This window comes from Notamacropus eugenii, chromosome 2 (genome assembly GCF_028372415.1).
Source record: "Notamacropus eugenii isolate mMacEug1 chromosome 2, mMacEug1.pri_v2, whole genome shotgun sequence".
Lineage (NCBI taxonomy): Eukaryota > Metazoa > Chordata > Mammalia > Diprotodontia > Macropodidae > Notamacropus > Notamacropus eugenii.
In genome coordinates, this window is record NC_092873.1 from 415,902,544 (window position 1) to 415,926,966 (window position 24,423).

The window sequence follows — 24,423 nt, forward strand, 5'->3', positions numbered from 1 at the left end:
ACTTAATCTCTGTCTGCCTCAATTTCCTCAACTATAAAATGAGGATCCATAACAATACATACCTCCCATGATTGTTATAAGAATTAAATAAGCTCATATTTGCAAGCTGTTTAGTACAGTGACTGGCTCATAGTAAGTACTCATTTCCTTACTTCTGTTCTTCCTTCCTCCCATACTTTTACTGGGTTACACTCTTCCATCCACAATCCCCCACCTACTTTCATTTGTACCAGTGTTACATGTTTTCGCTATGGGCCTGTTTGGGGTATGTGGTGCAAGTCTAAACCATGAAATGAAGGGAAACTAAATTGTTCACATGGGCAACAGAATTACAGACCTCGTCAACATTGTGTGCTTAACCATCTGAGCTAAATCCTACAGGCAAATATGGGCAACAGCTTTAGAAGAGAAACAGAAATGTGATCCAAAACAACTTCAAAAGGGAGCCTAACCCAACAAGTTATGAGGGAGTAGCTGACCTGTGGAAAATGGAATTAACGTACTCTGAAATTCCCAACTAAATTATGATACTCTAAAGTCAAACAGACTTCTCCATCCCAATCAATCAATCAGTTAGTATTTATTAAGCACCTACTATGTGCCAGGCACTAGGCTGAGTACTGGTAATACAAAAAGAGACAAGAAACAATCCCCTTTCCTTAACTAGTGAAGTACTAACATTTCTATCTGAAGATTTATCTTAAACTGGAAAGATGTTAACAGTGAACCCTGTAAGGCAGATTAAAGAACAAATTAATTATGATTCTATTTAGTATATTCATTTTGTTAAAGGTAAACTTTTTAAGTAATACTTTTTTCCTTCTTGAAAGTTGTTAATGTTCATAGAAAATAATCATTTGTGTGAAATTCCCCAACACCTTTGAATTTCAGTTATCTCATTTCACCAAGTGAAGGCTTGGCAACTAGATAACACAATGAATAGAGCGGAGTCAGGAGGCCTCATCTTCCTAAGTTCAAATCTGCCCTAAAATATTTACTACCTGTGTTAACTAGGTAAGTCACTTAACCCTGTTTGCCTCAGTTTCCTCATCTGTAAAATGAGCTGGAGAAGAAAATGGCAAACTGCTCCAGCATCTCTGCCAAGAAAACCCCAAATGGAGGCGTAAAGTGTTGGAGATGACTGAAATGACTCAACAACTACAAACAAGGCGTTAGGAGAATGAATGGCATGCTAGAGGAGGCACACAAAGACAAGAATCCGAGTCCTAGCTTTTCCACTACTAGCTGTATAATCTTGGGCAAATCACCTAACCTTTTAGGTTTCCTCATATGTAAAATGAAGAGTTTGGGCATGGAGACATCTAAGACCTAGTCCAGCTCTAAGATTCTATGAGTGTACGATCCTAAATTCTTTTACAGACTCGTCCATTAAATAGATGTATTCAAGATAAAAAATGACCACCTCTCTTTGATAGGTATAACCCCTTGCTCTAAATTCATCATCATTTCCAAAAAACTATCCCTTCAGAAAACTCAGTGTAGGCATTTTGCGAAATGTCTATTCATATGCCAGGCAGGCTTGCTTGGCTACATACGCAATGTGCATGTGTGTACAACGCAGGAAAACTCCCTATTGCTTGCCTTATCCCAATAAATACAATTAGCCACAGCCATAACATTTGAATTATTAATGTTCTCTAATAGAAAGGATAAAGTGTCTTTAGAATGGAGCTGTCTTGGAGCTCTGGTAAAGCTCATGCCGATTTTAATTTAGAAGTTCATCTGGAAGAGAGACAATGCTGGCACTGTGTTACAGTGATTTAAAACAAGCCTGTCCTAAGGACTTTCCCTCATCCTTATCTGCTGTAATAGAATATGAGAGCAGTGAGAGAGAAAGGGGGAGAGAATCAAGTGCTGGAAAATATCTTTCTCAGAAACTTTAGCAGACAGGTCACAACATTTTTAAACAATGATAGTAACATTTATTATATCAAAGCCATTTCGTGTTTTATTTGGAGCTCTGGCGCCTTTTTTTTTAAAGTTCTCATAACATGACAGTAATTACAGCCATCAAGATCTTCCATAGAAGAACAGGGGCCAAAGTCCAGATGCTGTGCTCCTCTCCCCCCTCCCACCACTAACACCACCCCCTCCCGCCTGTACAGAGTGTGCACATTACATCATGGTGTAGTTTATTTTAAAAGTTCTTCAAGAATGTAATGATAGTAATTGTAGACAGGGAAAATTAATGGCGAGCACCACTGGCCTGCAAATTCCATTTATAAAGCACTCCCGCTGCTCACAAGGAGAGAGCCTTCTTGTTAACAGAGGCTTCAAAATACAATTTGGAGGATGTATTAAATAAACACTGAGTTAAAGTCATTTTCAGTCCCGGGCTACGTATACAGTCCTCCACTCTCCCCTAAGAGCAGCACCCCTTATTTTCTCAAAATGGGAGCAAGATCTCCCACAACCCAGAGGGTGAATGGTCTCACGCTAAGACTAGTGAGGGCTATAGTGCCAGTGACCTATTAAGTGGTGACCTTGGGTTTAAGCCAATGGAACACCCACTGTGTAAACTAAGAGGAAAACAAATAGATATGCCCCCACTCACACATATACACAACCTAGTGATCCTTTGATTTCAGATTCACTAAGGCTTTTTTTTAAGGTTTCTTTCAATAGACTCATTGGGTTATAGATTTAGAACTAGAAAAAGACTTTAAGATAGTTCTTAAGTCCAACCCTTTCATTTTTCTGGTGAGGAAATTGTGTCTTAGAATTGAAATGACCTGCCAAAGATCCTAAGGAGTAGTGAGAACTAGGATTTGAAAACAGGACTCCTTTCACTGGCCCATGATGTTTTGGTTGAGTTAGCTGAGTTGGTTGGTTCAGTATATGTTCTTTGAGGACAACATTTTCTTTCCTTTTTTTTGCTTTGTCTTTTTTTATTTTGCTTTGTCTTATTTTAAATGCCCAGTTCAATGTTTTGTTCATAATAAGAGCTTAATAAACACATGTTGATTTGAGTTGAATCAGTACCCAAACTAACAGTGTATTTTTGTCTGTGGATTTATGGGACAGAGCAGATGGACCTACCCAATTCAGATTTCCCAAATCTTGTTTATATCTTTCCTTGTATCTCCAACTTTATTAGCAATAACAAAATCATTTCAAGGTTATTTCTCAAGTCATATCCACGCTAGGAATAGCTTTTCAGAAGGAATCCATTGCCAAGGAAATACCCAGCTGCTTCTGACATTGGGGCTAGGTATAGGGGTAGGAGGGAAAAGGGTAAACTAAATTTATAAGACCTCCTCCACCCAATATAGCTTTAATGTTAAAAATCAAACTTTTTCAACTTCCACAGGTCAATGAATAAAAGATATCAACGTAAAGTAATGAAATTAATTGTTGAAATGTGGTTTACAGGAATCAACTTCATGGATTAATTTCATGAATGGCTGTCTTCTCAGTACTGTGAATATATATGGGGAAGGAAAGAGAAATCCCCTATTTCCTATAGCACCCACAGTGGAAGAATAGGAAATGATTAGCCAAATTTGGGGGAATAAAGAAGGAAATACTTATATCTATGTCCTTCACACAAAGCCTTAACTCAAAGGAAAGAATCCCTAATCATGATATTTCACACACTCAAATTTTGGGGAGAGATATTTTGGGGTGGAGGAGCTTGCCTGAGGCTTCATGAGTCATACAACATGAATCACACACTACCTCCCCATTAAGTTGGCCATGATGGTGATCTAAATTTTGTCTGCCTTGGGAGCCAAATCTACTCAGTACTACCATGAGTTCCCTGAATTTATCCCTTAATCATATCTTCTTCTGATTAATTATATCCCCTAATCATATCTTCAAAAAAAACCTCTGCTAGGAAGTGAAGTATCTCATAGATTTGGAGGTGTCCTTTTAAAATAAGTTGTATTCTTTTAAAATCCAAAGGAAATTAAGGAATTGGAGCCCTGCACTGAGGAACCATGTTTTTATTCAGGTTCTGCCATTCATTAATTGCTTGACTTTGAGCAAATCAATACACCTGGCTCTGCCACTTTTGGTCTCTGTGAGCCTAAGAAAGTCACTTCACTTCTTGTAGCCTCAGTTTCTCATCTGTAAAGTTAGTGTGTTGGAGTTGATGACTTCTAAGGACCCTTTCAACTCTAAATCAATGGTGCTTTCTATCCTCTGAACTTCATCTCTCTGGACCCAAGTTTCACACTCTAAATTGAATGGCTAGAATAGTCTCTAAGATCTCTTTTAACTTTAACAAAAATTATTTGGTGCCTTAAGAACTATAAAAAAGTACCATTAGTCACTGGGAAGAATGGGGCTGAAAAGAAAACCTAGCATCTGAACCTTGCATATCTCTTCAAATGGCTCTCCTGTTCCAAGGACTACCCTGAAAGGGATTCACCCATCTCCAGATGAAGATATCTAACCAAAGGGCAGCTGCCAACAATGGCCTCATCCTTATCACTTTTCTAGTGTTTTCTATAGCCTTAGTGACTACATAAGCAAAACAAACTAGCCCTTTAAAAAGACTTTTTTGTTGATTATCTTTTAAGAACTTTTTTTCCCTCCAGTCCCTGAGTTTTTCAAAAACATTAGGATCCTAAGCCCACTGCACTGAGAAAAGTTTGAGGGAAGTTCCCTAAGAGGTAAGAATTGTCCTCTGTTCCCTGTCTACCTCTGTAAACTCTCTAGATAAATAGAGCTCAAACCAGAAAGTCTTATCCTACCTCAAGCCAAAGCTAATCTATTACCATAAAGACCAAGGTGAACCCTTTCCACTCACCCAGACTCAAGCCCTGACCCTACAAGTCATCAAGTTTGCCATCTATAAAATATCAATTAGAGCTTGTATAGCTAATTTCCCTGGCTGAGACTGTTCAAAGGAGTCAAAATTTCTCAAAAGGTGCTTTCCAAGGAATGCTCTTCACAGTCTAATCTTAGAGGAGCTCATTTTAAAATCATGCATGGATTTATTATACCAGCAAATAAGTATTTCCTGCTTCAACAAGAAAAATTCTAAGAACCAAGAACATAGATACCAAAAAAGTCATATTGTCAAACCAACTCACGGAATTTAGACTTCCAGTTCCTTTATTCTCAAGGAAACTTGTGTATCACTTAAGGAAATGAAAAGTCTGTAAGTACATTCCTGGGAATTCATTATTATAATATTCACTAATAATTTCAAGAAGCTATTTCCATTAGAAATGGGACTGAGGTCTAGTCACTAGCGTGTACTTGGCCATCCAATCCAACCCAACCCTAATCAAGGCCTTCTGTTTCTTAACCTCTTTTTTTCTCTGTCCCTATGATTCCCTGGGCAAAGACAGTGGCTGCCAATGATTCCAGAGATGAAGCTTTTACCCAGTAGTGTGGGAAGCAGGGCACTGTTTAGAGAGAAGGAGAAAAATGTCTGTAACCACACTTTGGCTGAGGCAAAAGTGAACTTGGTTTATTGAAGGCAGCCCAAAGCTATGGCCGCCAACTAGTCAGTATGTATTTTCTTTAAAAGTTAGCTTTATAAATACCCCATTGTTTTTAAATGACCCTAATAGATCATACCCCAGTTCTCATAGAGGGCAGGGACAGCATCCATTAAACTTTCTCTACAAAAATAGCCTAACACTAGATATAAAGTGGCACTTGGAAAGTGTTTTTATGCATGGCAGCATATATAGTGTCAATACTTCTGTTCTACTCATTCCATACCTCTTGGCTAAAACTCTTGAACCAGTCTAAATCACACCCCAACAGAATGTAAGATTCTCGAGGCCAAGAGCCATTTTTCATTTTGTCTATGTATCTCTGGGGCCCTACAAAGTGCCCTGTATGTGGTAGAAAATCAATAAATGTATGTGGACATGGAATGAATTGGATTGGATTGGACTGGAGTGAACTGCACTAGATCAAATCAAATTGCATTTGATTAGAGTTTGTGCCTCTTGGATATGTTGGACAATGCTATATTCTCTTCCACTTAATAACTCTTGATTCCACAACCATGAATATGAAAATTAAAAGTATTAAATTTTATCTAATGGTATCCCATAAAGTAACTTTTAAAAATAGACTAAGTCTACCTATCTTACTCAGGCTAGAAGTATAGTGGCTACTAATAGGCCCAGTCCTATTCTGATAAGCATAGGAGCTTTGAAACATCCCTTTTCTGGCCTAGGCTGGTTTACCCCTACTCTCCCCAGGAGTTTACAATTTGTTTTCAATCATTTTTCAATCATGTTTGATTCTTTATGACCCTGTTTGGGGTTTTCTTGGCAGAGATATTGGAGTAGTTTGTCATTTCCTTCTCTACCTCATTTTATAGACGAGGAAACTGAGGCAAACAGGGTGAAGTGACTTGTCAAGGGTCACACAGATACCAAGTATCTAAGGCTATATTTGAACTCATGAAAAATGAATGTTCCTGACTCCAGGTCCAGCATTCTATCCACTGCACCATTTAGTTGCCCTGGAAATTATAACATTAATGCTAAACTTACTGTGGACACCAGATCAGCTTGTCACACTGTAGCTCAGAACTCCTGAACCCAAGTGATCCACCAATGTCAGCCTACCCAAAAGCTGGGATAATGGACATGCATCACCATGTCTGCTTACAGTAACTTTTAGAAACTTGACCCATAACCCATGGTCTGTCTTCACACTGCCACCTTATGTTACCATATAAGTGGACAGCATTAAGGGTTAGCAAAATAGGCATATTTGAGTAGTAAGAGTAATCCAAAAAAGATCTTTCTTACTATCTTTTCAAGATACTTGAGGAAAGAATGAGGAACAAAGGAACAGGTCTAAAGCATAAGATCTCATCATGAAAGCTTCTGAACACCTAGAAAAAATGCTTGGAAAGGTGAGGGACAATGAAGGGCACATGGGAAGGTCCCATAATGCATGTAAGGGAATGTTCCCAAAGTTAGATGGCACAATGGAGAGAGTGCTAAACCTAATCTCAGAAAGTCCTGAGTTCAATTCTGGTCTCAGAAACTGACTAGCTATGTGACCTTGGGTAAGTCACTTAACCACTGTCTGCCTCAGTTTTCTCATTTATGAAATGGAGATAATAATAGCACCTACTTCCTAGGGTTGCTGTGAGCACAAAAAGATATAATATTTGTAAAATACTACCACAGTTGTGAGGACTGAATGGTATAATATTTATAAAACAATTCATAAACCTTAAAGTGCTAGATAAATGCTAGCTGTTATTATCATACATCTCACTATGACTTAACTGGTTTCCATTTAACAAAGTTCCATAGAATTTTCTGTATTGATGTTTCTTCTTGATGAAAATACACCTCCAGTTGCTGGTATTAATTTAGTCATTATCTCAGGAACCCCTGGTTTGTTGGCATTAGTGATAAAAATGCTTTGGGTGTCCCCGTCACCAAGCTGGTACGAACGGGTAAAATGGAGTCAAGACCACTATTCCCTTCTGCTATAAAACAGTTCTTTGGAGCTAGTAGTAATTGAACACAATCATCTTGAGGTTGTGTGTATATACGTGTGTTTTAGCTGGCCTAAAGTCTCCAGGCAGTGGCAAAGTAAGTGTTACATCCTAGGAATGGGGTGTAGAGAGCTTGCTGCTGAATTTATAACCACCCTTGTGCCAAATGTCCTACCAGCAGCTCTGCACTGTAATATTACAAACCAACCTAATTAAAGAAGAATGTAATGCCCTTTGGAAACAGCCACTGTCCATAATTCATTGACTCTAAAAGCTGAAAGTAACACGGCAATAACCCACAGAAAGGGGGAAAGAAAGAGAGAAGAAAACAGAAAGGATCAAATGCAATATCCAATTACCTGAGAGCTGAGCAATACTAGTGCGTTTGCTTACTTCTTCAAGGTGCCTACCATTTATATTATATGCAGCCTATACAATCAACTATGACACTGCACAAAGAGGTAAACTTCATTCCAACACATTCTCTTCCTTAACTCTCTGTGGCCTTCAAATTATCATTACCCAAAATCAGTCTTTAAATTACAGGAAACTAGACTATCAAAGGTCAGGTCCATCATTACTCTAGTTCTGTCTTGGAGAGGGATGAGTGGCAGGTGCTAGGATTTTGTCAGAAATTCTCATACTGTGGTCTGGGAACCATTGGTGGTCTACAAGAGTCTTCTGGGTGATCCATAGCCTGGTCTTTCATACTCTTAATGCTTATGAAAGGCTCATATCCATCCTCTTGTTTCTGGCACAGATTGATAATGAATATTTAAGAAAAACCAGATGAGCCTCATTGGGGGCAGCTCCAAAGCAGCACTCTTCATTCTGTTCATTCTAGGGAGGGAATTTTTTTGGTAGTGGTAAGTGGGAACAGGTGGGATAGGTGATCCATGCTGACTTTGCCCTACTGAAGTGGTCTGGACCACATCAGCAAGGATGTACTGTCTGTACCACATCTGGGGAATTGTATTCAGATCTTGGCACCACATTTCAGGAAGGACATTGACAAACTGGAGATTGTTCTTAGAGGGACAGCTTGAACTTAAAACCATGTCATATGAGAAATAGCCAAAAATATTAGAGACAAAGAGACTGAAAGAAAGGGGATTTCATAAGGGAATGACCTGTGTCTTCAAATATTTGTAAGCCATTTACACAGAAGAGGGAGTGGACTCATTTTCTGTATCTTTAGTGGGGAAGAGCAATAGGTAGAAGTTACGGGAAAGGAGTTTGACACAGTATAAGCAATAACTTCCTAACAATTAGAGTTGCCTAAAAATGTAATGGTCTTGCTGGCAAAGTAGCAAGTTCTCCCTTTATCAAAGGTGTTTAAACAGAGGGTACATGACAATTTGTTGTATAAGTTACAGGGGTGCTTTATGCTGTGAGTGAAAATTGAAGTAAATGACCTCTAAGGCTCCTTCCAATTTTATAATGCTATGAAAAACTTAAAAACCTCTGGTCCATAGAAATTTCTGATCCAACTTCATGGCCTAATAGATAATTAGGTAAAATGTTTTTGTTGTTGTTCAAAGTTATTTCAGTTCCGTCCAACTTTTGTGATCCCATTTGGGGTTTTCTTGGCAAAGATACTGGCATGGTTTGCCATTTTCTTCTCCCTCATTTCATGGATGAGGAACTAAGTCAAACAGCGTTAGGCAATTTGTCCAGGGCCGTACACAGTCAGCTAAGGGTCTGAGGCCAGATTTGAACTCTGGAAGAATCTTCCCGACTCCCAGCCCAGCATTCTACCCACTGCACCACCTAGCTGCCCCATAATATGTTTGCATAATGATGATGAAATATAAGGAGAAGTCACTTGGCATAATGGATAAAGAACCAACCTTGATGTCAAAAAGATCTGCATTTGATTTCTTCTAACACAGTGGCTACATAACCTGGGTGAGTTATTTAACTTTCCAGTGCCCAGGAATCTCTCCAAAAGCAATTTTCAAAGAACTTGCTGAAGAGGGAACTTCCTCACTAGCAATTCCCTATACCATTGAAATTACAGATCCAGACCCAAAATGAAATACAACAGCATGAACTTCAAGGATATTATACCTCACAGTCTAATTGAAAAGATATGAATAGATTCTACATCAAGAACATCCAATTCTCATTAGCCAAGATAGGGAGAAGATCTAGTTCTCCCTCCTGCAATTCAAGCAGCAGAGTCCCCAAGTCATGTAATTAAATTGAGATTCCTTCATTTAGACTAGCAGTCGATCAGTAAATAAGCAATTTTCACATTTCTCCTGTGCACAGGAATTTGTCCTAACAAATTAGGCATTTATATCGGGAATCTTCATATTTTTCCCAGCTGAGGCATCTTCAATTCAACTTGCCATGAAATAAGTCACATCACAGGAGCCACCAAGTATCTTTGTCATTCTCCTGAGCCATAGTATTTGCTTTAGGTTCTCAAGGAATCATAGGACTATAGATTTCCTAGTCAATGCCAGTGCCTCCAGGAAGAACTCTGTTCTATTCCATGATTTGTCCCCCAAGTGTTACCCTATATTTGCTCACAAATTTAACTTCTTGACCAACTTGAGTCTTGAAGTAAATATCTACTCAAGACCTGATTTGGCTTGAAAGTGTGTTGGTCCCAACTTCTTAGAAATTTACATTTTGCACAATTTTTCACATGTTAATATATCATTTCATGTGATCCTCACAATAACTCTGGGAGGTAGGTACTATTATTATCCATATTTCACTGATGAGAACACTGAGTCAAACAGAGATTAAGTGACTTACCCAGAGTTATACAGCTAGTATCAATGGCTACAATAGGGTTGAACTTAGGCCTTTCTGACTCCAAGTCTGGCATTCTATGAATTACGAAACCTCACTACATTACCTATTTCATCTTCTACTCTCTTCAATACTTCACTACCCAAAGGAATCTCCTTTTCATAGTGTTCTCCTGTAGCTAGATGGAAAATAGATAGAACATTGAATGTGAAGACTGGAAGACCTGAGTTCAAATCCTCTTGAGACACTTACTGGCTTTGTGACCCTGGGAAAGTCAGTTAACCTCTATTTCCCCCAATTTCCTCAGCTATAAAATGGGTACAACAATACTATCTTATATCCCAGGTTTTTGTAAGAATCAAATAATATTTGTAAAATTCTTAACATAGTGATAGCACCTAGTAGTAGATGGTATATAAATGGTAATTATTATTATTACTTGAGGGTAAAGCCTACTATGTACTAGAGCAGTGAAATAAAATGATTTTTAAAAAGATCTAGTAACAGGAGCACATAATATATAAAAGTATCATTTAATATGTTAGTGTAAAACATAATTTACACTTAAGTGGTGTGTATTTATGATGCTCCTCTCTTTTCTCCAATGGTGAATGGGACTCTTTTTGTATACTTAATCAGACACATTTTAAATCACACCATGTAATAGACTTTGTGGCAATATCCAATGGTCTAAGTATATAAAATATGATGGAGTTAAGAAGTTGCAGCTGAACCAACAATATATCCTCCTGGAAGGGAGACATTGAATAAATCTTGGATGTTTTTCTGATAGCCAATTAAATTTCCTTAAGAGCTAGGCTGCATTTGCCTACATTCTTTAGCCATAATTCCTTGAACAAGCTTTCAAATCATAAATATGGTCCTAAAATGCCAAGGAATTAGCAAGTAAATGTGTCTTTTGCAAGAAATATCTGGTGAACTAGACCTTTCTCTAAAAGGAAGTAAAAGATTAAATAAAGAGCAGGACTATATGGAATCATTGTTTGCATTTTTCATCATTTAGGTGAATTCAAAGCTTGGGAATCCTGATGTTGGAATTGTTTTTCATCCTGGGTCAAATTTGGACCCTCCTCCAACAGCAATCCCATGTTTCCTGGTTGAAAAGTAAAATCGAGTTCCCCTTGCAAAACCACTGAATAGATTCTTTTGCTGAAGGTGGAATTCCAAACCATTCTAAAAGGGAAATTAGTTTGCTACCAAAATGGTCTGGCAGAGGGAACTGGGGATTTTGTTGTCACAGACCCTGGTTGTTTTGCTTGCTTTTTTTTTTAAATGGGAGTCTTCTCTTATGCTTTTTTTTTTTGTTTTTGTTTGTTTGTTTAGCAAACCAGTCGATACTAAAGCTCCAGTAGAATACAACCCATATGCAAAGTCAAGAATGTCAATGACTAGGAAAGGAAAGGAGAAGACAGCTAATAAGTGACTTGCATATACTCAATACAGTTTATCCAAAATGCATTTTACATGGTTAAAAATACATGAAAACAAAATAACCAACTAGTTAAATCAATCCATCCAAAAAAAAGTCATTTCAGAAAAATAATCATTCAAAATATTGTCCAGTAACATTTAGGTAGATTTTTTTCTGAAAAAGATCTCAGGGGGGCTGGGGGAGAATGCAAATCTAATGAAAGCAATCAGTCAAAAAAGAGGTGACACTATCTTCAGCTGCCTTGAGAAAACATCTTCCAGTGCTTCCTGAAGTAATGAAGTGATAGACTCAGTGTAGCTGGCCTTGATCTGACCACATTTGGGGAACTGTATTCAGTTCTGGGTTGCAAAATTTAGGAAGGACATTAATAAACTGGAAGGTGTCCAGAGGAGGGCAACTGGGATGATGAAGGGTCCTGCATGAAGTTACTGAAGGAATTGCTCTAAGTTTAGCATGTAGAAGACAAGAGTTAGTACAGACATGATAATTATCTTCAAGTATCTGAAGGGTTATCTTATGGAAGGAAGGACTATATTACTGGGCACCAAAGGGAAAAACCAAGAGTAATGAGTAGAAGTTGCAGAGAGATACATCAAAATATGTGACATCTTGTTGTCAGTGGGGAAAAAAATTATTTTTTTTCTTATTTTAATTTAATATTTTATTGTTTCCCAATTACATGTAAAAAACAATTTTAACATTCTTTTTTCAAATTTTGAGATCCAAATTTTTTTCCTCTCTCCCTTCCCCTGCTCATTGAGAAGGCAAGAAATTTGACATAGATTATATATGCATAATCATGCAAAACACATATCCATGTAAGTCATGCTGTGAAAGAAAACACAGACAAGAAAAGAAAAAATAGAGAAAGTAAAGAAAAAAAGTATCTCTGATCTACATTCAGGCCCCACTAGTTCTTTCTCTGGAGATTAACAGCATCTTTCACCATAAGGCCTTCAGAATTGTCTTAGATCATTGTATTGCTGAGAATAGCAAAGTTATCCACAGTAGATCATCATACAATATTGCTGTTACTATGTACAATGTTCTCCTGGCTCTGTCCATTTCACTTTGCATCAGTTAATGTAAATCTTTCCTGGTTTTTCTAAGAACATCCTGTTATTTCTTAAAGAACAACAGTATTTGATAACAGTCATTTACAGTAATTTGTTCAGTCATTCCCCAAGTGATGGATATGGGGGGGAAGCAGAAGGGGTGTGGAATTCTTTACAATTAAACCTATCCAAAATTTGCCTCAAGAGGTACAGAGTTTTCCCTCATTGGAGGTCTTCAAGCAGATTCTGAATGATATCTTGTATGTCATAGTAGTGATTCTTTTTGAGGTACAACTTCGACAAGATAGCTGCTGGGATCCCTTCCAACTCTCAAATTCTGTGATTGTGTGAAATGTAGAAAGAACCCAGATAAGCTGACTTGCAGACCATAGCATCATGGGAAAAGCCCTCAAATAAGACCAGTGTCAAAAGACACTAGTTTCAAGTTCTGGTTTCAATACTTTCACAGTACATGTTATAGGCTGGTCAGTTCATCTCTCTGAGTTTCAGTTTTCACAACTGCAAAATAGAAACAAAAGTTCTTGCATAATCTCAAAGAATTATTGTGATGAAAGCACTTTGCAGAACCTACAACCCTATATAAATGTGAGTAATTATCTCCCTATAAAGGTTTGAAAGTAATTGAATTGAATAGGCACAAAAAATTAGGATAACTCATCCCAATTTCTTTTTAGAAGTTCAAAAGAAGCTCAAATAACATTTTCTTTACCTAAAAGGTGAATCATGCCTCTGCTTGGATTTAACAAACTCAGTGAGTGATGGTAATGTCAATGGCATTCAAGGTAGCAAATGTAAGGTACAATGGATTTGGAATGCCAGACGCTAAGATGGAGATACAAATAAAAAAGACAATAAAACTCCTACTTTGCATTTGATATGAGGAAAAAATGACAGATGCACAGTATAATAGAATAACAAGGAACTTGCTCAATCTCCTAGTTCAGTCTTTCTTCCTATGAGAACAGAAGCCCTTTTTTAACACCACAAGATTTCACAGGTCCTCTGTATAATAGCAGTGATACTATTAATATACCTTGACTAATAAAATCTAAGATGACAAAAATTCTATCACAGTTTAGGTGGATTAGTGTTTTGTTCATCATAATAACCTTTAAATACACTTAATAAACAATAATACATATATGAACATGATATTTCAATAGATCTATGAACTCATATATGTGGGTACTCTTTCCAACCAAGCAGATGGCAATGCATCTATGCCTATTCAGTCTGTGTGACTCTGATCCACATCCTCCTCTAAATTTGCCATTGGAGAATGCATCCAACGTACTAGAAGTTTTCAAGATCCTTTGATGCTACATGGATGATAATAGAATGTATGTTCTGTCCAATAGTTCTCCTCTTACTGTATATGAGGTATGTAATTTATTCAGTCTTTGGAAGATTTGGTTTTTTTATTTCAGAATTTATACGCCTCATCTATGATGAATTCCATGATCTCATAGGATCCATGAATGATGTGTCTGAAAGCACTGTGATGTCAATCAATCTTTTATTTAATAGACTTTTAAAATAAGGCTTGAAAAGATTAAATGACTTACCCAAAGCTATATAAATGGTTAATTTTAGAATTAGCATCTAGATCACCTACATGTATTTTGGTGCTCCCTTTTTTAGACTCAAGGACAGAGACATAATGATATACCAACCTGGCTAAATGATTATAGCATCCCTAGTAAGCCTAACTACCACAGGGACATAGAGTTAATGGAGAATTTATAGCAGTGAAGAGACCCTGAGCCCACAAATTTATCACCTTTATATCAGCCCCCTCAAGTCATTGCTTCAGATGAAATTGCTAAAGATTAGAGCAGAATTGGAGTGGTCAAATAAGTGAATATTATTCAATTTAATTTCACATATATTAATTGGGCATCTACTATGAGCCACACATTGTGCAGGGTAGAGCTACAAAAGAAAAAACAAAACAAAACCTCCCTGCCCTGTAAGAGTTTTTAGTCTACTTCAGAAAAACAGCATGAACTCAGATAAGTCAATATAAAATACAAACAAAAAAAACTGAAATGGGGGAGGGGAAATCATTCACAACTAGATGGGGGAAGAAAGAAAAAAAGAAGGAAGGATAGAAAGATAGAAGGATAAAGGTCAATGAAGCATTTTTAAATATATAGAAAAGAGCAGAAAGAACCAAAGGAATCACAGACATGGTAGTTAGCTTTGAAAGTTATGTTTAAATTTATTATGTATTATATATTTGTTATATTTGTAATGTAATATTTATAATATTTTAAAAGAAATACATCTATGTAAGTAAAATAATGACAAAGACTTGAAGAGCAAATGAATGGTTTTACTGTTTTACTTATAAGTTCCTAAAGGATATTAATTTGAAGTTACTCTTACTTCCTTCATTGTACTATTGATAAAATATCAAGTGAGAAATAGTATGGATCAGTGACTAAAGAGCCAAACTTTAACTCAGGAAGACCTGGGTTCAAGTCATATCTTTCACAATTACTACCAATTTAACTATAGGAAAGACTTAATCCCAAGCAATTCTATAGGATTATAAATTAAATATGAGTTGGGAGCATACATAAGTGGAGGAAGTTTCAATATCAGGAGTACACTAATCTAATGAAATGTTGATAAAATGAAGAAATTGTTTTAAAGGAGGAAGAAGAAAAAACAAAAGAAAGATGAGACAAAAGGAGGAGAAAGAAAAAAGGAAAAAAGAGGAAGAGGAGAGGAGGAGGAGGAGGAGGAGAAAAACAAGGAGGGAAAGAGGAAGAGGAGGAGGATTCTAGATTTTCTTGTATTCATTAACAAAGCTAGTTTATACTAGCTAATAATACTTATAGTGTTTCTATGATGGTGGAAAGAGGCAGAATTTTTGTAAATGGCGAAAAAAGGGAGATAAATAGTTTGGCTATAGATACATTATCTAGTCACCAAATGGATCCAACGTCCTAATGCCCAAGAAAAATTATCTTATTCTGTTTCCCGTTTAGAGCTGACACATCTTACTTTGACACCCACACTTCCTCCTGCCCTGGAACTGCTGTGTGGTATACTTATTTTTTACATGAATGCATATTAACATTTCATATGACTTTTAGGACTCTGTGATACTCCCTTGGGACAAATTGATGACACCCCCACTAGACTAACTCAAAGCCAAACTGAGGAATCCATTGCTCTAATTACCATTGACCGCCTTTAAGAATTCTTTCATGCCTCCTTTCACTCTGTCCTTCCTGTCTTCCTACTTTATGGTAGGGCAGGGACTGTCTTTTGCCTCTTTTTGTTGCCCGGCACTAAGCACATTGCCTGTCACATAGTCCATGCTTAACAAATATTTATTGACCGACTGACCAGAAGTAGCTATTTTGATAGTCAGGACAAGCAATATTAAACATACCTTCAGATAACTGGAGGAGTAGAACAAGACATCAGAACTCTACCATGAGATGAGGGGAGAACCTGGCTGACAGGGAGCTGTTCTGGAAAGAGCTTATCTGTGGCTGTTGAAACAAGGAAATATACCATCTGTTATCTTTTCTGAGGGAGCAAAAATGCTCTTTAAATGCAAACATACATTTTTAAATTGTACAATCTTCAAAAGTCATGATTTTCCATGTGTGCATTTTATGTATCAGTGTCCTCATTCAAAGGTACAGTTGCCCTACCCTAACCGCAGGTGTACACTTCAGTCTGCAATTCTCCAAAAGATTCTCCTCATTCATACGATCCATGTTTCTGCTTCCTCACAGACACGTGTATATATAGTCATTTGGAAAGGTAATATGATAGAATAGAAAGAAGACGGGTCTTGAAATCTGAAGATCTGGACTTTAGTTCTGGCTCTTACAATTACTATCTATGTTTTCTGCATAAATCAATTCCCAATTTTGAGTTTTAAAGTCCTCATCTGTAAAATGGGGGCAACAGTATTTGTAATACCCACTTCACAGGGCTGTTGCAAGGAACGAACTTTGTAAACCTCAAAGTGTTATATAAATATAAGCAATTAACATTTTCTCTGTTTTCTCCAGCTGTTTTTTTTGCTCCCACCTTCCCTTGGGCCCCATTGTCTTGTGCTCATATCCACCATCATCAAGTTGTTGGCTTTCTCATAGTCTTTTTCATTTGCTTTTGTTCCACTTTCAGGCACAAGACTACAGGTCTACCCAAGATCTCAATAGGAAAAACAGAACAGATATCCCTATAGGACACTGTCATCACCTCATAAGATCTGTAGTCTGGAGTATGAAGGATTTCCGATTTCTCAGTTCCTTCTCAGCCAGAGTAGATTACAAATAAATCACTTAAAATCAAAAGGCCAGGAAGGGGCCAAGCCATGACCTTGCTGGAGAAATGGGACCAAAGGTTGTGAATGAATTTTCAGAGCTGCCTTTAAACCTCAGGGCGGTTAGACTGCCTTGTGAATCAAAGCCATAGAGTATTCATGGTGAGTGAGTGTGCCAGGCTTTGGACAAACTTAAAAGGTAGGGTGTTTGGAATACTCCCTGAGGGCACAGGATATGTAATCAATATTATCCATTTATTTCCTCTAAACCTTTCTATCACTTGTTTGGTTATTAATGTATCCCCTATATAAAGATCTGAAATATAATTCCCCCCTTGATCCTCTAACTTGTTTACCGAAGCTTGAGTCAAACAAGAATGCATGTCATCCTTCTGCTGAACTGAAAAGCTATTCAGAGGGGCAGAGCCAAGATGGCAGAGTAACAGCATGGACTTGCTACTGCTCTCCCCCAAACCCAGCCAAATACCTGTAAAAAATTATTGTAAACAAATTCCGGAGTTGTAGAACCCAGAGAATGATAGAGTGAAGCAAATCTCCAGCTTAAGACAGCCTGGAAGTTTGCTGGGAAGTGCCTATCATGCCAAGTTGGGAACAGAAACCAATGCAATATAGGCCGTGTTGGCACAGACAGGACCTGAGCAGGTCTTGGTGCCTGAACTGCAGGCACCTGTGGTAGTTTCTATACTTCACAACCTCAAAACGCAGAGGACAAATTGGAAGGTCAATGGAAAAAACCTGTGGAACCTGTGTGAGAGAGTAGGTGGTCAGGCCCCAGCCCCAGGGTAGCAGAGGGGGTGGAAGAGCCCACCTTCAGAGGAGGAGCCCAAGGCAGCAGCAGCAGGGTCAGGGGAAGCAGCAGCAACTGTTTCTGGAGCTCCAGGCCCACAGATTGTGGGGGAATCACCCCTGACCCCCCACTAGAAGCAAAGAACTATCTTAACAAAGAGCTCAAAAGTCAAATAAATAACCTGGGAAAGTAAGCAAAAAATGGAAAAAGAATCAGACTATAGAATCTTACTTTGATGATAAGGAAGACCAAAGTACACAAAGAGAAGACAACAAAGTCAAAGTTCCTCCATCCAAAGACTCCAAGAAAAATATTAATTGATCTCAGGCATGGAAGAGCTCAAAAAGAAATTTGAAAATCAAGTAAAGGTAGAGCAAAAATTGGGAAGACAAATAAGATTGATGCAAGAAAATCATAAAAATGAGTCAACTCCTTGCTAAAGGAGACCCAAAAAAATACTGAAGAAAATAACACTTTAAAAAATAGACTAACCCAAATGGCAAAAGAGATCCAAAAAGTCAATGAGGAGAAGAATGTCTTAAAAAGCAGAATTTGCCAAATAGAAAAGGAGGTTCAAAATCTCATTAAAGAAAATAATTCCTTAAAGATTAGAATGGAGCACATGGAACCTGATGACTTTATGAAAAATCAAGCAATTATAAAACAAAGCCAAAGAAATGAGAAAATGGCAGATAATGTGAAATATCTCATTGGAAAAAACAACTGATTTTGAAATAGATCCAGGAGAAACAATTTAAAAATCATGGGACTACCTGAAAGCCATTATCAAAAAAAGAGTCTAGACATCATCTTTCACGAAATTATCAAGGAAAACTTTCCTGATATTCTAGAACCAGAAGGTAAAATAGATATTGAAAGAATCCACTTATTGTCTCCTGAAAGAGATCTCAAAAGGAAAACTCTTAGGAATATTGTATCAAATTCCAGAGCTCCCAGGTCAAGGAGAAAATATTGCAAGCAATCAGAAAGAAACAATTCAAGTATTATGGAAATATAATCAGGATAACACAAGAACTAGCAGCTGTTACATTAAGGGATCACAAGCCTTGGAAAATGATATTCCCTTGATGTCAAAGGAGCGAGGATTAAAACCAAGAATCACCTCCCAGCAAAACTGAGTATAGAAAAATGGTCATTCAATGAAATAGAGGATTTTCAAGCATTCTTGAGGAAAAACTAGAGCTGAATAGAAAATTTGACTTTCAAACCCAAGAACAAAGAGAAGCAGGAAAAGATAAACAGGAAAGAAAAATCATAAGGGACTTACTAAATTTGAACTGTTTACATTCCTACATGGAAAGATCATATTTATAACTCTTGAGACTTTTCTCAGTATTCAGGTAGTTAGAGGGATTATATACATATAGACAGAGGGCCCAGGGTGAGTTGAATAGGTAGGGATGATACCTAAAAAAAAATAAAATTAAGGGGTGAGAGAGGGATATCTTGGGAGGAGAAAAGGAGAAATAGAATGGGGCAAATTATCTCACATAAAAGAGGCAAGAAAAAGCTTTTTCAATGAAGGGGAAGAGAGGGAAGGTGAGATGGAAAGAGAATCTCACTGCATTTGGCTTAAGGAGGGAATAATATGCACACTCAATTTGGTATGAAAATCTATCTTACACTACAGAAAGTGGGAGGAAGGGGATAAGTGAGGGGGGGAGGAATGATAGAAGGGAGGGCAAATGGAAGGAGGGGGTAATTAAAAGTAAACACTTTTGAGGAGGCATAGGGTCAAAAGAGAGAATAGAAAAATGGGGGGCAGGGTAGGATGAAGGGAAATATAGTCTTTCACAATATGACTATTATGGAAGTCTTTTGCATAAATATATATGTTTAACCTATATTTAATTGCTTACCTTCTCAGTGGGGATGGGTGGGGAAGGAGGAAAAGAGAATAGTTGAAGTAGTCAAAGTTTTTAAAACAAATGTTAAAAATTGTTTTTATGTGGAACTGGGACATAAGATATACAAGCAATGAGGTATTGAAATCTATCTTGCCCTACATGAAAATAGAGGGCATGGGGATAAGAAAAGGGAGGGGTGCAATAGAAGGGATGGCAGATTGGGGAAAATGGTAATCAGAATGCACACTATCTTGGGGTGGGCAGAGGGGAGAGATGGGGAGAAATTTGGAACTCAAAATCTTATGGAAGTATCTGATGAAAACTAAAAATAAATATATTTAAAAGAAAAGAAAAGCTATTCAGATCTTGGTAATCAGTCAACAAATATTTACTGAGGGCCCACTATATGCCAGGCACTGTGCTAAGTGTTGGGGATTCAAAGAAAGGCAAAAAAATGATCCTGCTGTCCTGGAGGTCCCATTCTAATATAGAAACAACCACATATAAAGAGTTATATATGGAAAAAATAGAGATAATCACAGAGGAAAGGCACTAGAATTAAGAGAGATTGGAAAAGGCTTCTTAGAGAAGATTGAATTTTAGCAAGGATTTGAAGGAAGCCAGGGAAGCCAGGAGGCAGGCATAAGGAGGGAGAAGAATTGAGGCAAGGGGACAGCCAGTGAAAATGCCCAGTAAGGAAAGACAGTATCTTGTTTGAGGAAAAGTAGTATGACCAGCATCACTGGAGAGAAGACTATGTCTGAGAGGAAGAAGGGAGGGAGAGGGATATAAAGTGTAAGAAGACTGGAAAGGGGTAGGTTCTGAATGGCTTTGATCACCAAACAGAAGACTTTATAATTGATCCTGGAGGTGATCGAGAGGTACTTGAGTTTATTGAATGAAGGTAGGTGTGGAGGGAGGCAGCATTATTAGTCCTGTGCTTTCATAAAATAAATTTGACAGCTTAATGGAGGATAGACTGGAATGGAGAGAGACTTAAGGCAGGCAGACCAATCAAAGCACAGGCAATTGATAATTCAGGTAAGAGGTGATGAGGGTCCATTACCAGGGTGGTGGCAGTGTCAGAGCCAAGAAGGAAGCATATATGAGAGATTCAATGAAGGTAGAATTGACTTAGATTTCTGATGAAGGGATCAATAAAAAGCAATGATTTCTGGGCACTCATAACTCAAAACTAAACTTCAACTGAGTAGCTCTGGAGAAAAGTCCTGGGCCTGCTACTTAAAAGCTATATAATCTAGGGAAAGTCACTTAATCTCTCTGAGCTGCTTTGACAATGTTGAAATAATGATACTTGCACTACCACCTTCAGAGGCCTGCTATTAGGAATTTTGTAAAGAATAAAACTTCATAATGTTAAATTTTATCATTATTTTTCTGGGATTTGGGAGATGAATGGCACAGTTATTTAGTTACCAATCTTTCTGAGTGACTGGCACTATGGAAAAATAGTGGGCACTCCACAGATAATTGAATAAATCAGAAGAGAGGCACTAAGGGAAAAAGACAGTAACAGCGTACAGAGCTGTAACTACACTGAGGCACATAGAGCTTTGTCCCAGGGCATTAAATTTGGAAAATACCGGATTTAAAAGGTTTCAGTCTTAGAACAATTAAAAACAACAGAACTTATCACCTAGTTAGCACGAATAATTAAAAAGTTATCTCTCAGAGCTACACACACACACACACACACACACACACACACACACACACACACACACACACACACACACACACACACACACATTGGTCTGCCAAAGTGACCTTCACTGGAGAGGCCCCACTAGTGTCTCAAGGTCTTTGTCTCTAAATGTCCTCCCAACTGAGGGCAATCCTCATGCTACTCAACTCAAGGACCACTTATGGTGTTTGCCCTGGGTGTAAAAATTCCTAGTTAAATATCAGCCTTCACAATTTGCATAGAATGCAATCCCCACCACCACCCTCATGCATACAAGGCATGAAGGGAAGCAGAGTTTGTACTGCAGGGGACAGTCCATCTTCACTAATAATTTTCATGAATAAATGTATCTCCATTTCCCCATAACCATCACCACCACCATCACTAGCAATGGAAATCATAGCACAAATAAAGGAACCAGAGGGATATGCAATGTCATTCCTTACATCTCAGAGACTCTCAAGTCCTTTTCAAACACACACACACACACACACACACACACACACATACACTTACTACTGTGTCATTCTTCTGTGAACCATTTATTTAGGGAGTATCACCAAAGATCTAAAGGGGAGGGGGTTGCTCTCTTGGAACTGAAAAATAATATTGGCTAATTTACAACTAATAATTAAAAAGCCCTGTCACCAAGCCAAGTTCCTCCAGCATATGTTTAACATTACTCCCAAAAGGTCATTTCCAACTTCTCCAGGAAGGGAGTTGCAGAGTACACAGGCTAAGTAAATGCAGGAATCTTAAGCTGGGGGGCTTGGGAGCAGACTTTTGCAGTCTTCAGGGATGCACAAACAATTCTGCCTCCACTGAGTGGAGACAATGCCCTGTATTCACGGCACTCTTAGGCACTCCCATATTGTGCTAGGGAGGGGGGTGAAATAGACTTGAAATGAGGATAAATTGGTATTCACTAAGTGCCACTTCTGAATTTACTGCAGGCTGTGCCTTTGGAGGGAATTGCCAAGGTGCTCATAAAAGAAGAAATGATGAATATTCAGGATGTCTTTTGAATCCATTAGGCAATCTGGGATGAGGTCTCCATATGGAAGTCTCCAGTTCTTTCCCCAGGCTGGTAGGGAGAATGCCAAGATGGCCATCAGCAGGAAAGAACGGGCCCTGGGCTTGCCAAGGAGAAGAACGTCTCAACTCAAAGGTCAAGTACCAGGAAACAAATTTGGTCCAGGACTTAGGGCAGAGGAAGTCTGATGTTATTTTTGGATTCTCAGATGGTCTGAGCAAGGGATGAGGGCTGTCCTTCCATACAACCAGGGATACCAATGGAAATGCAGTAGAACCCTATGACAATACAACTATTTATTACGGCGATTTAGATGTCTTACCTTGTTAGCAACCTGAATGTAAGATGTTTGGCCACTTTTCTCAGAACTATCCCTTTTCTCAGAACTAAAGCTAGAGCCTAATTTCAATGGATCTAGAGGTAGAAGGAAATTCTTAGATCGTTTAGTGCCTTATATAGTTACCATTTAACCTGGGATGTGCTGATCAATGTTTAACAACAAGCTGTCCAGGAGGAAAAGTCCATACAATATACATTTCAGTCTATTCTACATCATTACCATGTTCTTCATCACTTTCTTAAGCCTAGACAATCAGCAGAACCAAGCCCTGATTTGTAGCATTTCCTACAAATTTCTGAGATATAAATGCTAACACAGAAAACTTAACAATGGGCTCTCTAGCACAACCCTGGCCCTAAGGTTTGCAAAGTCATTAACAAATATTATCTCATTTGATCCTCACAACATCCTGAGAGGTAGGGGCTATTTTTATTTCCATTTTACAGGTGGAAAAACTGAGACAGGCAGCAATTAAATTATTTCCTCAGGTTTATCCAGTTAGTGTCCTGAGTTAAGTAGGAACTCAGGTCTTTCTGACCCCAAGTCTAATGTTCTATAGATGAGAAAACTGAAGTCCAGAGGGAGGACATACTTACCCAAGGTCACACAGTGATTAATTAACAGAGGCAGGATTTCAACGTAATGTTTTCTAGACTACAAAACTAGTGTCCTTTCCTCTTCAGATCTAGGAAATTTTGCATAGAACTCTATCTAGGAGCAGCTTGGTGGCACAGTGGATAAAGAATTGGGTCTAGAGTCAGACAGACTCAGCTTCCTGAGTTCAAATCTTTCCTCAGACACTTATTAGTTGTGTGACCCTGTTTGCCTCAGTTTGCTCATCTGTGAAGTGAACTGGAGGAGGAAATGGCAAACCATTCCAGTATCTTTGCCAAGAAAACCCACAATGGGATTACAAAGAGTCAGACAAAACTAAAAAGACTGAACAACAACTATCTAGGAAATTTTGCTTCTAGGGGTAAGAGGAGAGGGTAGGAGTTGGATGTAGTGAGCCACAGGTAGGAAAAGAAAATGAGCCCTGGGACATCTCAAGGTTTCTGGGTTGCTTAAGAACTAATCTCTACTAAGGAGACTGGGAGGGGGAAGAGGGAGTGGCATTGGTTGGGAATTGTGATTATGAAAGTACCTTTCAGGATAAGGCCTGCCATCAACAAGGGCAAAATAATGTAAGGAAGAGTTCATTGAAGGAGTAGCTAAAAGAAGTAGAGGAATCATGCCTAAAGATAATATTTTCAGCACACTCTAAATTTCAGTGTGCTAGTACAAAGTCCCAATCTCCCTACCCTAGTTATGGTTCTAGTATATCCTCTCTCCTTCTAACTGTACTTACTTTCACATTAAGAGGGAAGAAACAGTGGGACCCTTTAGAAGGAATCTTTAGAAATTATTCAGTACATTACCTTATATCCAAGTAGTATTGAGCATACATCATTTAAGATAAATGGTTGTGGGTTTTTTTGAAGATGTCTGAGAAAAGGAAATGAGAGAAAAGGGAATACAAGTGGCAAAGGAACCCTTCACCCCATAAGCCCAGTTCCTCCCTCCTCCAAATGGTCAATAAGTCTTACTTCAGGCCTTGACAGGTTTGATGTTCTAATGTACAAAT

General features: G+C 38.1%; 1 long non-coding RNA gene across 2 annotated transcripts in view; it reads right to left on the bottom strand.

Moving 5' to 3' along the window:
* Nucleotides 1-24,423, bottom strand: part of LOC140529257 (uncharacterized) — a 287,201-nt gene that overhangs the window by 209,351 nt on the left and 53,427 nt on the right. For both annotated transcript variants that reach the window (XR_011975472.1, XR_011975471.1), the window contains exon 2: nucleotides 16,158-16,260. This is a non-coding gene — a long non-coding RNA (uncharacterized lncRNA). The remainder of the gene's footprint in view (nucleotides 1-16,157; nucleotides 16,261-24,423) is intronic.